Source organism: Gossypium arboreum, chromosome 1 (genome assembly GCF_025698485.1).
Source record: "Gossypium arboreum isolate Shixiya-1 chromosome 1, ASM2569848v2, whole genome shotgun sequence".
In the NCBI taxonomy this organism is placed as follows: domain Eukaryota; kingdom Viridiplantae; phylum Streptophyta; class Magnoliopsida; order Malvales; family Malvaceae; genus Gossypium; species Gossypium arboreum.
The window spans coordinates 89,840,811-89,856,699 of NC_069070.1; the positions used below are offsets into that span (position 1 = coordinate 89,840,811).

Genomic DNA, 15,889 nt, shown 5'->3' on the forward strand with positions numbered 1-15,889 from the left:
AAAACTAATAATAACAATAATTTTCTACTACCCATACCACAGCCTAGTTTTGTAATCTGGCTTTGATACCACTAAATGTAACACCCCAAACCCGGCCCAGACGTTATGGTCGGATCTGACATGTCACATTGAAGTTTTTAAGAAAACCCATGCCTCTTTCAATAACTGGGGCAAAGCCATTTTTGATAAATTGGGGCAAAGCCCTTTTCAGTAAACTGGGGCAAAGCCCTTTTAGCACTTCCTCCATTTTTATAAAACCCAACCCATGCAACATGTCATGTATGCATAATGTCATGCCCATATTTGAATCAAACAATCACAGTCAAGTCATTCATATCACCAACATATATTCACAATCAAATCCGTCAACCACACAGTCCAAGTCAGTCACTTGCCCACAAGGGCAAAATAGTCATTTAACACCCTAGGGGCAAAATGGCAATTTTACCCCACAAGGGTATCTCGGTAATTCTACCCTACAGGGGTATTTCGGTATTTCTACCCTACAAGGGTATTTCAGTAATTCTACGCTACAGGGGTATTTCAGTAATTCTACCTTATAGGGGTATTTTGGTAATTCTACCCTACAGGGTTATTTCAGTAATTCTACCCTACAGGGGTATTTTAGTAATTCTACCCTACAGGGGTATTTCGATATTTTATAAATCGAGAGTATTTCGATAATTTCACAAATCAGGGGTATTTTGGTAATTTTACAAGCCAAGGGTATTTTGGTAATTTTACAAGCCAAGGGTATTTTAGTAATTTTACAAACCAGGGGTATTTTGGTAATTTTATTGATCGAGGGTATTTTGGTAATTTTGTAAACCAAGGGTATTTTAGTAATTTTGTAAATCGAGGGTAAATTAGTAATTCTATAAATCGAGGGTAAAACGGTAATTCTATAAATCGAGGGTAAAACGGTAATTCTATAAATCGAGGGTAAAATGGTAATTCTGTAAATTGAGGGTAAAATGATAATTCTATAAATCGAGGGTAAAATGGTAATTCTATAAATCGAGGGTAAAACGATAATTCTGTAAATCGAAGGTAAAATGGTAATTCTATAAATCGAGGGTAAAACGGTAATTCTGTAAATCGAGGGTAAAATGGTAATTCTATAAATTGAGGGTAAAATGGTAATTCTGTAAATCAAGGGTAAAACGATAATTTTATAAATCGAGGGTAAAATGGTAATTCTATAAATCGAGGGTAAAACGATAATTCTGTATATCGAGGGTAAAATGGTAATTTTATAAATCGAGGGTAAAACGGTAATTCTGTAAATCGAGGGTAAAACGGTAATTTTACAAATTAAGGGCATTTCAGTAATTTGGTAAACTAAAGTATTCTAAACAGGGATAATAATACGAATGGGCCTAAAGCCTATTCTCGGCCCAAATGGGCCCACACGCTCGTGTGGCCCTTTTAGCCCAAATCTAGCCACAAATATGAGATTCACCTAGCCTAGTCCAATATTTACTACACAATCAAACAACTTATCCAATTGGGCCCGTAGGCCCACATGACTCCTTTCGGCCTATCGCGGCCCGAAGTCGCCATCCTACAGCTAGAGTAGTGAGAAATACACACCTGATAGGAGACTGGAGTTAATCCGCGCTCCGAGCACTCTTAACTGATGCCCAACCCAAACGAGCACGCCATAAAGCGAAAGGGATCAGCCAAGAAAGGTACCCTTACTCTCCTTATGGTTCCCTCTATTTAAAGCCAGCTTCGCATCCACTCTTATGTTAGCTTCCCGATGTGGGATCCATCCATCATCAGAGCTTAAATTCAACACCAACTCATGCCGCCCCCTGTTAGCAAAATAAATGCTCCTTGCTTGCCATGGGATTCGAACCCATGCCTCCCCTCAGATGCTCCACTCGGTACTTGCCACTAAGCCACAAGGCTTTTTGTGTCATATTTTATCCCCAGTTAATTATAAGGTCTAAAGGCCAAAGTCCAGGTTCCCTTAAAAAAACCAAAATAAATTGCAAGAGCCAAGCCTTGAACCCAAGCTCCTATACAACCTTAATGACGCCACAACCACTAGACTACAAGCTTCCTTGTGTCATTTATTTAACACAATAATTTAAAAACCCTTATCCAAGCATCCAGGTTTTTTTTCACTTAATACCAAAATTTTTGCTAAAGCCCAAGTTTGAACCCAAGATTTCTTCAACACTTCTCAGGGCCATCAACCACCAAAGTAGACATTTAATTGTCATTTTGTTGCACAATTAAATACCTATATACAACCTCCTTACGGACCTGCACTTAAGGCCCAATACTTCTAGGCCCAAATTCGGGGTGTTACAAAGGGTTTCTGTAGAGGGTAAAATTCGGCTAGGTCTATTGATAGTTGTAATTTCGGACACTTGGGGAAAAGTTGTGCCGTTTCTGACAATTCTTTTCTCTTCTTATTTTCTCCTCTCTTCATCTATTTCTTCTTCTTCTTCTTTTCCTCTATAGCTGAATCTTTCTATCATTCTACTCAACTCCACTTCCTTACCATCTGTTTCTAAGCCTCATAGCCGATTGCAATAAAAGCCGAAATCCCGAAAGCCTATTTTTCTTCTGTGCCGATTTCTCCTAGCCAAACCCTCTGATTCTTCTCCATATTTTTGGCTGATTCTCTCATCCTCTGAACCCCAAAGCCCTGCCGACAAAACCACTACAAAACCATCATATTTCATCTTTCTCTTCACTATTTCAAGAAGCCGAAAACCCTATAGTCTTAGGGACATAGCCGAATCTTTAGACCTTTAAAGATTTGTTTTCTGCTAACATTCGAGGGGTTAGATCTGCATCAGAATCGAATAGGAACTAAGATGAATCGTTGACTGAAGGAACCGGTGGTAAGTTTCCGAATCTATTCTTTATTTCGGGTTTTAGAAAAAGCCAAAACCCTTAAAGGCTTAGGGAGGCTGTCGATTGGGCCCTATGGCTCTTAGGGTTTTGAAAATTGTTTTATTGTGATGATAGTATGATCTAGAGGCTGCTGATCGGAGGCTTGGACAAGTGGAACGACTGGATCTAAACCTAGTCGCTAGATTCAGAAAAAGGTAGGATCTCTAGTGCCTAAAGTGTTAATGGCCGACTTTTGGGTAAGGAGTTTTGTGTACAAGTTGTTATGGATTCATAGTTAATGTATTGGTAACTGACTGTAGGCAACTGGTGTGTGTAACTCGTCAGCTTTTCGTCGCAAACAGGTGTGTAAATGGCACTCACTCATAGACTAGATCGACAAAAGCTGAAAAGTCAAAATGCCTAAAAGCCAGTATTTTGTGGACTTGCAAGCGTGCGAGTGCTCATGAGATGGTTTGAATTTCTATTCCTGGTAATCTCAAGTGATAGGATTGCAAAGTGCGCAATTTCATACCCTTCAGTATATTTGGGCTTAATGGGCCAAAAATGGGAAATGGGCCAGCAGGCCCAAATCTGTAAGAACGCTCGGTAAGTGTTTCTGTTGATGCGATAATGGTTGTAGTAGGTATGTAAACCCTAAAATAGGTAAATTTACTAAAATACCCTAAGTATGAAAATTACCATTATACCCTTAGGGTTGATTTTGACTGAAATGCATGATATTCTGATTTTGTTTGTTGTATGCCATGACATGTATATCTGTTGCATGGGATATGGGTTATAATGATGGAGGAAGCGTTCTGGTGGCTTTGCCACAAATATCTGCTTCTGGTGGCTTTGCCACAAATATCTGTTTTTGGTGGCCCTGCCACAATTATCTGTATCTGGTGACTCTATCACAATATCTGTTCTGGCAGCGATGCTGCGTACTTGTAACGTGTAGACGGATGGGTGGGTCGAGTAGTCTCCCCACATGGTGTAAGGTTGGCACGGGGGTGTATACGGATGGATATGGGTTGGGTTTTCTACATACATGATATATCTGTTCTGTTTTTGTTATGGGCCTATAGGCTTCATTCTGAATTCTGTATAGGGCTAAGGCCCAACTTAATCTATTTTTGTGGTTTGAACTGGTTTAGACTATGGTTGGGTTATTTTACACACTGAGTTTCCCAAACTCATCCCTTATTTTCATCCACGCAGGTAACCCCCAACCATAGTGGACTTGGAGCTGTGAGGGATTCGGAGTGGCCACACGTACTGCAAACTTGATTTTCTTCTTATAATTTAATTAGTTTTTATTTACTTTAATTGTTTTGGGTTTTAAGTTGTAATAAGGCCGCTTTAATTATTTTAAATGGTTTTAATATGTTTTACTAGAATAGGTATGATATTATCTTAATCGCTGAAACTGATTAGTTTTAGGGCGTGTTTTCAAAAACAGTAATTGATTTTAAAATATGACGGCAACAAACCAAAACTTCCACAACGAAAATGTTTTTCCAAAATTAATCACTTTTCCTTAAACTGGACTTGATTGAATCAGATTCCTAAGAACATACACTAAGTTAAGGTGTGGCAAAGGTGGTGTGCATGTCTAGGATTGGATCCGAAGGGAGCTTGGTACTTAAGCAGTCCGATGGACTCACCTCCTCTTTTCTGGTTTCATACATGGTGCTCAACTTCCATTCACTTTAACCTATAATGAAATCAACCTTTGATCACTAAGTACGATTTCTTGGATTAAAAATAGAAATTATTTTTAACGTTTCGATGTGGCACGTCAGATCCGGTCGCAACGTCTGGGCCGGGTTTGGGGTGTTACATCTTTTGTTTCCCGAGCTAAGATTTTGATTGGTTCTTCATTATATGTCATATTAGGCTAGATCTCTACCTCTGTTGAAGAGATAACATGCGAAGGACTGGATCGATACTACCGTAGCATAGAAACATAAAAAATATTATGAATCCGATCAAGCTTTGGTGGTAAAGCTAACTGATATGCAACCAGTCTAATTTTTTCTATAATCTCATATGGTCCAATGAACAGTGGACTCAGTTTTCCTTTGTGACCAAGCCGGAGAACTTTCTTCCAAGGTGACACTTTCAAGAATACTTTGTCATTGACTTGAAATTCTATTTCTTTTCGCTTCAAATCAGTATAAGACTTTTGACGATCAGAGGTAACTTTCAAGCTGTCTCAAATTTCCTTCACTTTTTTCTCGGTCTCTTGGACCAAGTCAACTCCGTGTAACTTTTTCTCACTGAATTCTGTCCAGTACAATGGAGTTCTACATTTGCAACCATACAGTGCTTCATACGGTGCTGTTTTAGTAATAGACTGATAACTGTTATTATAAGAAAATTCAACTAAAGACAAGTACTTTTCCCAGTGGCCTTCAAACTTCAGTATACAACACCGAAGCATATCTTCCAAGATCTGTATTACTCGTTCAGATTGACCATCTGTCTAGGGATGAAATGCAGTGCTAAAGTGTAACTGAGTACCCAGAGCTTCTTACAATTTTCTCCAGAATCAATATGTAAACTGAGGATCTCTAACTGAAATAATGGAGACAGGCACTTCATGCAATCTGAAAATATCAGAAACATACAATTCAGCCAATCTATCCAAGGAATAATCCATACGCACCAAAATAAAGTGTGCAAACTTTGTCAGCCTATCAATAATTACCCAAATGGCATCTTTATTCTTTGGAGATAGAGGTAATCCCATTACAAAGTCCATAGTAATTCTTTTCCATTTCCATTCTGGTATCGTAACCAGCTATAATAGTCCAGAAGGCAACTGATGTTCAGCTTTTACTTGCTGACATATCAAACACTTGAATACGAACTCATAAATATCTCGTTTCATTCCTGGCCACTAGTACATCTTTTTCAAATCATTATACATTTTATTACTACCAGGATGAATAGATATGTTACCACTATTAGTTTCATTCAAAATTTTTTGTACCAGTTCTGAATTTTCAATACACGCTCTCTGCCTCTGAATAACAAACAACCATTTGCCCTAACTGAAATTCTGAGTCAGGAGTCAATTCGCTTTGCAACCGTCTTGCTTGCAACTTACTATCACTTTTCTGAGCTTCAGAGATCTGTTGCAAAAATGTTGGTCTAGCTTTTAACTCAGCTAATATTGAACCATCACCAGACAATGACAATCGAGTATTCATAGCCCGCAAGGAAGATAGGGATTTTCTGCTCAGAGCATCAGCAACCACATTGGCTTTTCCTGGATGATAGTCAATAACAAGATCATAATCTTTCAATAATTCAAGCCATCTGTGTTGTCTCAAATTCAAATATTTCTGTGACATCAAGTATTTTAGACTTTTATTATCAGTGAATATGTGACATTTTCTCCAAACAAGTAATGCCACCAAATTTTCAATGCAAACACTATGGCTGCCAATTCAAGATCGTGTGTCGGGTAGTTCTTTTCATGTGGCTTTAGCTACCGTGAAGCATAGGCAACTACTTTACCATCTTGCATCAAAACACAACCTAAACATTCAATGATGCATCACTGTAAACTGTAAATTCCTTACCCGATTCTGGCTAAACTAACACTGGTGCTTCTGTCAATAAAGCTTTTAAACTATCAAAGCCCTACTGGCAGTTGTTAGTCCACTCAAACTTTACATCTTTTTGTAGAAAACGGGTCATCGGAGAAGCTACCATTGAAATTTTTTTTACAAATCTCCAATAATAACCAGCTAGTCCTAGAAAACTTCAAACTTTAGACACATTCTTCGATGGCTTCCAGTTAACAATGGCTGAAATTTTATTCGGGTCTACTCTCACACCTTTAGCAGATACTATATGCCTAAGAAAACTAATTTCCCGTAACAAAAATTCACATTTATTGAATTTGGCATACAATTGTTTCTCTTGTAGAGTTTGCAACACTATTCTCAAATGCTAAGCATGTTCATTTTCATCTTGGGAATAAACCAAAATATCATCTATAAATACCACCACATATCTATCCAAATACGGGCTGAAAATTATGTTCATAAAATCCATAAACACTGCAAGTGCATTTGTCAAGCCGAATGGCATCACAAGGAACTCATAGTGTTCATAACTGGTTTTAAAAGCTATCTTTGGCACATTCGATTCTTTTGCCCATGTTGATAATAACCAAAACAGAGATCAATCTTTGAAAATACAGTGGCACATTTTAGTTGGTCAAACAAGTCATCAATACGAGGCAATGGATACTTGTTCTCTATTGTAACTTTGTTGAGTCGTCTATAATCATTGCGCAACCTCAACAACCCATCCTTTTTCTTTACAAATAGAAGCCGGGCACCCCAAGGTGAGAAACTAGGTCGAGCAAAACCTCTATCAATCAACTCTTGCAATGTACTGTTAGCACTTTCAATTCGGTAGGAGCCATTTCGTAAGGTGCTATTGATATTGGTGTCGTTCCCCGAACAAGATCTACAAAGAATTCCACCTCTCTTTCTAGTGGTAAACCAGGTAATTCCTCTGGGAATACATCAGGAAATTCACATACTACTGGCACTGACTGAATCTTTGACTCAGATACTTTAGTATGCAGCACATATGCAAGGTAAGTGTCATAACCCTTTCAGATATATTTCTGTGCTGATATTGCTGAAATCACATTAGGTAATCCCTCCAGTTTATCAGATTCAACATGAAGTAATTCGCCATACTCATGTTTCAATACAATATATTTTTATTTACAATTCACCACTACATCATATTGGGTTAACCAGTCCATTCCCAAGATCACATCAAATTCATCAAATGGCAATAACATCAAGTCAATCGAAAAGAAATAACCTTTTACCATTAATGGACAGTTCTTTTAGACCTTATTCACCATAACATACTGGCCTAGGGGGTTTGAATCTTTAACCACAAATTTAGTGAATTCAATAGGTAACTTTTTAATAGACACTAGGTTCGTGCATATGTATGAATGTGTGGAACTAGGATCAATCAATGTAGTAATATCAGTATCAAGTAGAAAAACTATACCAGCAATGATATTGTGACAGCCCAAAATTGACCCTAGTCGGAATGTGGTTTCGGGACCACAAAACCGAGGCATAAAAATAATTTAAAATTTATTTTGATGCCTATAATATGTGTATGCTCATGTATGACATTTTTTGATGATTGATTTAGTGTTATAAAGGTGAATTCCACTAGAAAGGACTTAGTAGTGAACTTTGAAAGTACGATAGGAAATGTGTGATGACTAATTAAAGCATGCATGCAAAATAATGGACTTGCATGTCAAATTCCCCTTTATAGGTGGTGGCGGCCATGACATGGGTTATGGGCAAAGAAAACATGTTGAAACATGTTTTGTTAATGGAGCATGAAAGAAATGATTAATAATTAGATGTGGGAAGAGAAACAAAAAAAAATGTGTGTGAGAGTGTAGCATTCCCCCCATTGCAGTGCAACTAAGAAGGAAAACAAAAATTTTTGTTCATCCTTGTTCTCTCCTTTTGGCCGAAAATACTAAGGGAAGAAGAGATTTTGCTTCATTTTATTTGTTTAGAAGAGATCTAGAAGGAGATTTGGCTAAACTTGCACCAAGATTAAGGTATGTATGAGGTTGTGTCATGAGATTCATGCATGTTTTAGTTGCCAACTTGATGTTCATGTTAGCCATGGTTCAAATCCTTGTTATGCCATGGAAGTGGTATTTGGTCAAAGTTGATATTGTGATAAAGCCATTGCATGCTAAGTGTGAAGCTTGATGATGATGCATGCAATGATGGATTGTCTACTCTTGAAATTTCTTTGTAGCCATCTTGAGTAAGACATTGAGTTTTCTTTTTGTTTAACCATGATTGAAGTTGAAAGGGCATGATTGTGATGTATTCGGCCATGATGCATTCATGAGCATGGTTCATGCTTCTTGCATGTTAGTTAAAATTTGTGTTTTGGATGGCTAGGGACACCTTGAAATTCGGCCATGCACATATATGTATATATATATATGTTTGCACATGATGTTTTGGTTATGAAGTAAGTGATGAATATGTTTGTTTAAAGAAGAAAATGTTGAAGAATGCTTGTGAAATTGCAAGTACATTCGCCTAGTACACATATGATGTGGAAATCTTGGAATTTAGTGTTGAATTGGTGCAAGTATGACTAAGTATATTCGGCCTTAGGTAGCCTATTGATGGCCTTAGCTTTTCCTTGATGCTTGAATGAATTGTATTGAATTGCTTGATGTAGTATAAAATGTGCATGACCATTGTGTATTCAAGCTAAAGGGTGGCCATATGACCATTTAAACTCCTTGTCATATTCGGCCATAAGCTAGCATAATGAGGTTTTAATAAATTGAATTTGTTTGAATTAGCTCAAGAGCTTAGAGGGCCACAATTGGACAAGGGGAAGGAAAAAGTGATCGAATAGCCGTAAAAGCCGTTCGACAACATCCGAGGTAAGTCCTCAAGAAGTGACCCTACTTGAATTATGGGAAATGAAATATGGATGTGTAATGATTATTGATTTATGTGTGTATGAGTATTTGAATGATACCCGGGCTAAGTCCCGAAGGCGATTATGCTAGTGATTACATTTGTGTTTGAGCCTTAGTAACGAAAATGAAACATGAATGTCTAATGATTATTGATGTATGTGTGCATGAGCAATTGAATGGTGTCCGGCTAAGTCCCGACGACATTTATGCTGAAATTATATCCGGTTAAGACCAAGGCAATTGTGCTAGTGGCTACATCCGGCTAAGACCAAGGCATTCGTGCGAGTCGTTCTATCCGGGCTAAGACCAAGGCATTCGTGCACGTGGTTATATCCGGTTGTATTCAAGAAGCTTGGGCTGGAGGTGAGTGTTGGCTGCTGTAATAAATTCCATTAGTACGCTCGAAAAGCCCAAAGAATAAGGTATGATTATATGTGCATTGGAAAAGTCGACATGCTTGAGCAACATTCGCTCAATCGACTAACAATTTCAGCTATTGAATTGGTTGATACCTTGTGAAAGTATATAATGATGAAGTGTGAAGTAAGAATGATTATGTGAATGTGTATTAATGAAATGATGCATTTGGCTATGTGAATGTATTGCTTTAATTAAAGCTGATTTTATTCCTTGAGACTTACTAAGCATAAAAATGCTTACCCGTTGCTTTGGCTCTCTGTTTTATAGATTTTGCTCGATAGCAATCGGATTCGGGATCATTAAAGTCGAAGTCATCTACACTATCAAAGCCTCCATTTTGGTATAAATTTTGGTTGAACTTTGAAATGGCATGTATAGGACTACCCTTGTTGGTTCAAATATGTTGTGATGTATATGTGTACGGCCATGCGAAAATGGCTCGTAAAAGTGAAGTACTGAACTTAGACTATTTGCGGTTTGTATATATATATATATGGTGTCATGATGTGATTATGGATTGAAATGGGAGTGTTGGTCACATGATCAGCCATTGGTATGGTTAAAATGATCATATGTGAACCTATGTATGGCAAGACTAGTTGGTTCATGGAGACTACAAAATAGGTAAGACCTACCTTAAAAGCAGATCTTGTGCCATTGCAGTGACGTGAATGTGAAAAATCACCAAAATTTGTAGGAATGGTATTAAATAGTGAATAAGCTATGTAAATCACCAAAATTTGTAGGAGTGGTATTAAATAGTGAATAAGCGATGGTCTCGGGTTCGAGGTGTTACAGATATCTGGTGTAGAGACATCTTCTCTAGCACGAATAGCATATGTCTTTGCAGGTGCTCGTGCCTCAGAACTAACTGTTGTATCCTTGGTAGTACCTCGACTACCACTAATATTACTGGGGTGGCGGGCTGGTTTGCCCCTCGAGACAGGATTACTCAGCTTTGGAGCTGGTTCTATCTCTTTTTCAACTCTTTCTGGACAATCTCTGAGAAAATGGTCAAGTGAACCACATCTAAAACAAGCTCCACTTCTAGAACGATATTCCCCATGATGAAATTTGCTATAATGTTTACATTTCAATTTGGGATTAACGACACTACCCACACTGGCCACAGATGGAGATGAAGACTTCGGGTTAGAACGCTGAGAGCCCCGCTCTCTTCTAGAATATCTCGTAGAGGTGGTCACATGATCATAATACTTCTTGAATTTCTTAGAAGCAAATGACTGTGACTTACTCATGGTTCTTTTTCTAGAAACCCGAGCCTCTCTTTCGGCTTCTTTCTTTTCTTTACTCAGTTTTTTAGCTTTGCGTGCTCGATCATCTAGCGTCGCAAATTCCTTTATTTTGAGGATTCCAATCAATAACTTAATATTTTCATTTAGGCCCTCTTCAAAGCGTTTACACATTTTAGCCTTGGTTAGAACCTATTCTTTAGCATACTTACTCAGTCGAACAAATTCCTATTCATATTCGGATACAGTCATGTTTCCTTATTTGAGCTATAGAAATTCTTTCTTTTTCTGATCTATAAACCTCTAACTCACATACTTCTTCCTGAATTCAGCTTGGAAGAATTCCCATGTAACATTCTCTCTCGGTACCACTAAAGTTATGGTCTTCCACCAATGATAAGCTGTATCATTCAGTAAGGATACTGCACATTTCAGACATTCGGCAGGTGTACAGAATAGTTCATCAAAAACCTGGATAGTGTTTTCTAACCAAAATTTAGCCCTTTCCGGATTATCATCTGCGGTAGCTCTAAATTCTTCCACCCCATGCTTGCGGATTTTATCTATCGGAGGCTTACCAATTCTAACAGGTTTGGCACCTTGTGGTACCTCAGGAATCGGTTGGGGAGCAGGTGGGGGATGTCGTTGTACAGTAGGGTTTGTTCTCAGGTACTGTGTAAACTATTCATTCATCATTTGAAAGAAGGCTTGTTTTGCCTCCTCACTTCGGCGCTCAAACACGGGCCTTTCACTACCAGACGCAGACGCAGACGCAACTCTTTGTACTGAAGCTGAAGCATTGCTCTCAGCTTCCTTGGATTCAGCTCTAGCTTGGTTGGATGACATTACTATATGAAAAATACATTTAAAATGATCAGGATTCATCACACTATCACAATTTATATAATAGCATGTATAGCTAAACTAATTTTTCCTACGTCAAATCTGAGAATTGGCTAAACCGTAGCTCTGATACCACTAAATGTAACACCCTTAACCCGTATTTGTTGCTGAAACAGGGTTTCAAAGCATTACTAGAATATTCAGAAGCATTTAAAAATAACTTATGTAAATTACAATTCATTTATCGAGATCAATTATAACGTCCCTTGATTGGGTCCTCGAGATCCAGTACGGGCATTAAAATTGAGCTGGGACTTAATTAGAACTTCTAAGAATTTTTCGTGAAATTACAAAATTTTTCCAAGGTGCAGGGCTCACATGCCCGTATGGTCCAAGGAAGATGCCCGTGTGACCCTAGGACACGCCTCTATTGGAGGCCGTGTTTGACCCTGTGCAACTTTCTGACTTGCACACACGGCCATGCCACACGCCTGTATGCTAGGCCATGTGGTTAATTAATTCAATTCAAAATTAGGTGCAAGTTTCATAGGGCCAAGACACACGCTGGTGTTCTAGGCCGTGTCGCACACACGGTTGAGACACACGCTTGTGTCTCTACCCGTGTGCTCAATTCTGAGCAATCTAATTCTCAAAATTAATGTGCAAGGGACACACGGCCTAACCACATGCCCATGTTACCAGGTCGTGTGTCGTACACGGTCTAGACACACACCCGGGTGTTTGCCCGTGTGGACAAAATGAAGCCATTTCTAGCTTCATTTCTTACCCAAATTTTCATCCAAGACTTTCACTTGAAACACACATCCAAAACCAACCAATTCAAGCATTCAAATTGGCCCATCCTCATCATTCAACAAGGCATATCACTATATGCATATGTGTTTATAAACTTACCTTGGAATAACTTAGGCATTGGCATCATTTGATCACATATACATAACATATCACATATGAATATATCATCATAACCTACTTAATCACACCAAAATAAACCATTACTAGTCATTCGAATGGATAGGTTACAAAATAACACTTCAAGACACTATTGGCCTAGTTGTCCTATACATGCCATTATACCAAAATGATTTCTACCAAGTATACCCAAAATGACTAGTTGATAGTGTGACGATGCTCTAGTGATCTCCAACCCTCATGAGCTTTCGAGCACCATAAAACAGGAGAAAATAAAATGAAATAAGCATTACATGCTTAGTAAGTTTGTATAATGGAAACTAAACTTACCAATCTTGCTTATTAAATCTAAGCATACAATGTTTTATTTCCATCCATTTGGCTAAATTGCCTAATCACATACAATCAATCAAACATGTTAGTCACCAAAATCTTCATATCAGTCAAGTAACATAGATGAGCTCATCAAGCAATATTCTTTCAAGTCATTATCATATCATCTCAAGATTTTCATGCCATGTCATGTAACACCCCAAACCCAGCCTAGACGTTATGGCTGAATCTGACGTGCCACATTGGAGTTGAAAACCCACGTTCCGTTTTAGTGTTTTAAAACCATATATTTTGTTGAGTTAACAAAGTGTATAGAAATTTGGGCACCGTGTAGGTATCCGAGACAGAGGAGGTGAGCCATGAAGGTCGCTAAGTACCAAGCTCTTTGATTGGATCCAATCCTAGACTTGCTCACAACCATAACCACACTTTGTTATATCGAGTTTAAATTTGTTTAAGTGAACGAATTTGATAAATCGATTAATCGTGGTGTTGAACTCTTTTGAAAACAAGTATCGTTTTGAAAACACGTCCTAAGTCTAGCCCATTTGAATAATTATCAACCAGGTTTGAAGTTATTAAAATTAAAATAATCCCGAAAAGAAATAAAAGGAAAGTGAAAATTGCCTTATTACAACCCAAAAATAAATAATAATTAAAGGGAAACTAATGAAAACCAACACTTATTTAAAAGTCCAAAGACAATCACCGTGGCTACTCTGAATCCCCTCCGGCCCAAGTCCCCACATCAAGGCTCACCTGCAAGGTTAAGGAAAGGGGGTGAGTTTGGAAACTCAGTGTGCAACAAGCCCCTTTCAAAGCCCAAAACAATGACAGCCTGTTGGGTCTAAGCCCAAATCAAATCTCAAACATGTACTAGGCCATAGCCCTTTTCATATTTCATATTTCACAACACTGGGCCGAAGCCTTTTCAAATTTCATATTACTGGGCTGAAGCCTTTACTGTAAACGGTATGGGCCATAGGCCCATTTCAATATCACATATAATGTCAATGAAAGAATGCAACCCATTTGGGGAGACTACTCAACCCACCATCCGTTACTCTCCACCGTACCAACCAACACACCATGTGGGGATTTACTCGACCCACCCCGCCATAACTCTCCACTGGCAGCATAGCTGCTTTATCATATAACTGGAGGCCTAGCCTCTTTTAACAACTGGGGCAAAGCCCTTTTAATAACTGGGGCAAAGCCCTTTTAATAACTGGGGCATAAGCCCTTTAATAACTGGGGCATAAGCCCTTTTAATAACTGGGGCATAAGCCCTTTTAATAACTGGGGCATGAGCCCTTTTTGCATTTCCTCCATCCATATAAAAACCCAACCCAATGCATTTATGATTACATCATGTGCATATCATACATATCATGTGCATATCATACATGTCATGTGCATATCATACATACCATGTTTATCAAAATCCCATGTATTAAAATCATACATAAACCCTAGGGGTATAATGATCATTTTTACCTAGGGCAAAAGCAGTCATTTTCATGTTATAAGGGTAATCTTGTAATTTTACCAAAATTAGGGTTTCCATGTCCATTAATGGTTACAAACAATTCATAGGTGCAAACAAGGATCCCGCCCATTTTTAGCGAAATCGAGTTATTGGGCCAAAAACCCCGATGGGCCCTACTCAAATGATTTTGTCATCTAGGCCCATTTAGCCTATATCCATAACAATATAATAGTCTTAACATGCAATTTAACATATTTCTGTTTTCTACCAATTTTACCCAGATGGGCCCGAAAGCCCAATGGGCCCCACTTCGGCCCCTCGAGGCCCAACTTACCAATAACGCCAAAAATCACATTCTTACCGTTTCCATCGTTCTCGATCATCGTCTCATCGATTCTAACTAACTAGTGAGCGTTAAGCTTGCTCACAAGTCCTCGAAATGCCGAATTTGGCATTTCGCTTTTCGCATTTTATCGCTTTAAGCTATGAAAAAGGGTTCGTTACACACCTGATTTGCGATATTCCTTGACGAGATCTCCTATGCGATTTCTCCTATAATCAACCACTTATATATTAGACCATGTTAATATTAAACCAAATCGAAAACTACCTATTATCATCACTTACACATTCGGCCACCATCCACAATGGCCCTTAGGTTCATACCTTTGCCAAAGTTGATGACTAGATTTAGTCACTCCGATGATCCAAGCTTTTCACACACTCCTCGATCGGTAGCCTTTAATCCTCACTAGTACCAACAAACCAAATAACACCAAAAACCCTTTTAGCCTTAGTCGACAGAGGGGTTTTCAGCTTTTCTTAAACCACAAGATACAAATGGAAAGAAGGTTCAATACTTACCAAGAGATGTACTCATTGAAGAACGTTCCAAATACCTTCCTACCCCATATCCGCTAGAATCCAACTTAAACGTGCATAGAAAATAGATCTAAATATTAATTCCTAATCACTAAAATATGAAGCTTTCGACTTTTCGAGAAATATTAATCTAAGCTATTTAGAGGTTAGTACACACATTATGGGTTGAAGTTGAAACATTTCCAAAATCAATCGCCTCGATAACCACCACATCACTCAAACTTAACTAATCCAATATCAATATATGTAAATCCTAAGCACATCACCATACGGAACATAAGGGCATATTCGTCATTTTACTATACTGGGTATTTTGGTAGTTTTACAAATTGAGGGTATTATGGTAATTTCACA

At 38.3% G+C, this 15,889-nt stretch overlaps 1 long non-coding RNA gene across 1 annotated transcript; it reads right to left on the reverse strand.

Moving 5' to 3' along the window:
- Positions 1-13,793: 13,793 nt before the first annotated feature.
- LOC128290215 (uncharacterized) lies at positions 13,794-15,394 on the reverse strand. Its single transcript, XR_008279859.1, has 3 exons — positions 15,320-15,394; positions 15,162-15,205; positions 13,794-13,923 (listed from the first exon to the last, which is right to left on the reverse strand). It is a non-coding gene; the product is annotated as an uncharacterized LOC128290215 (long non-coding RNA).
- Between the last annotated feature and the right edge of the window lie 495 nt (positions 15,395-15,889).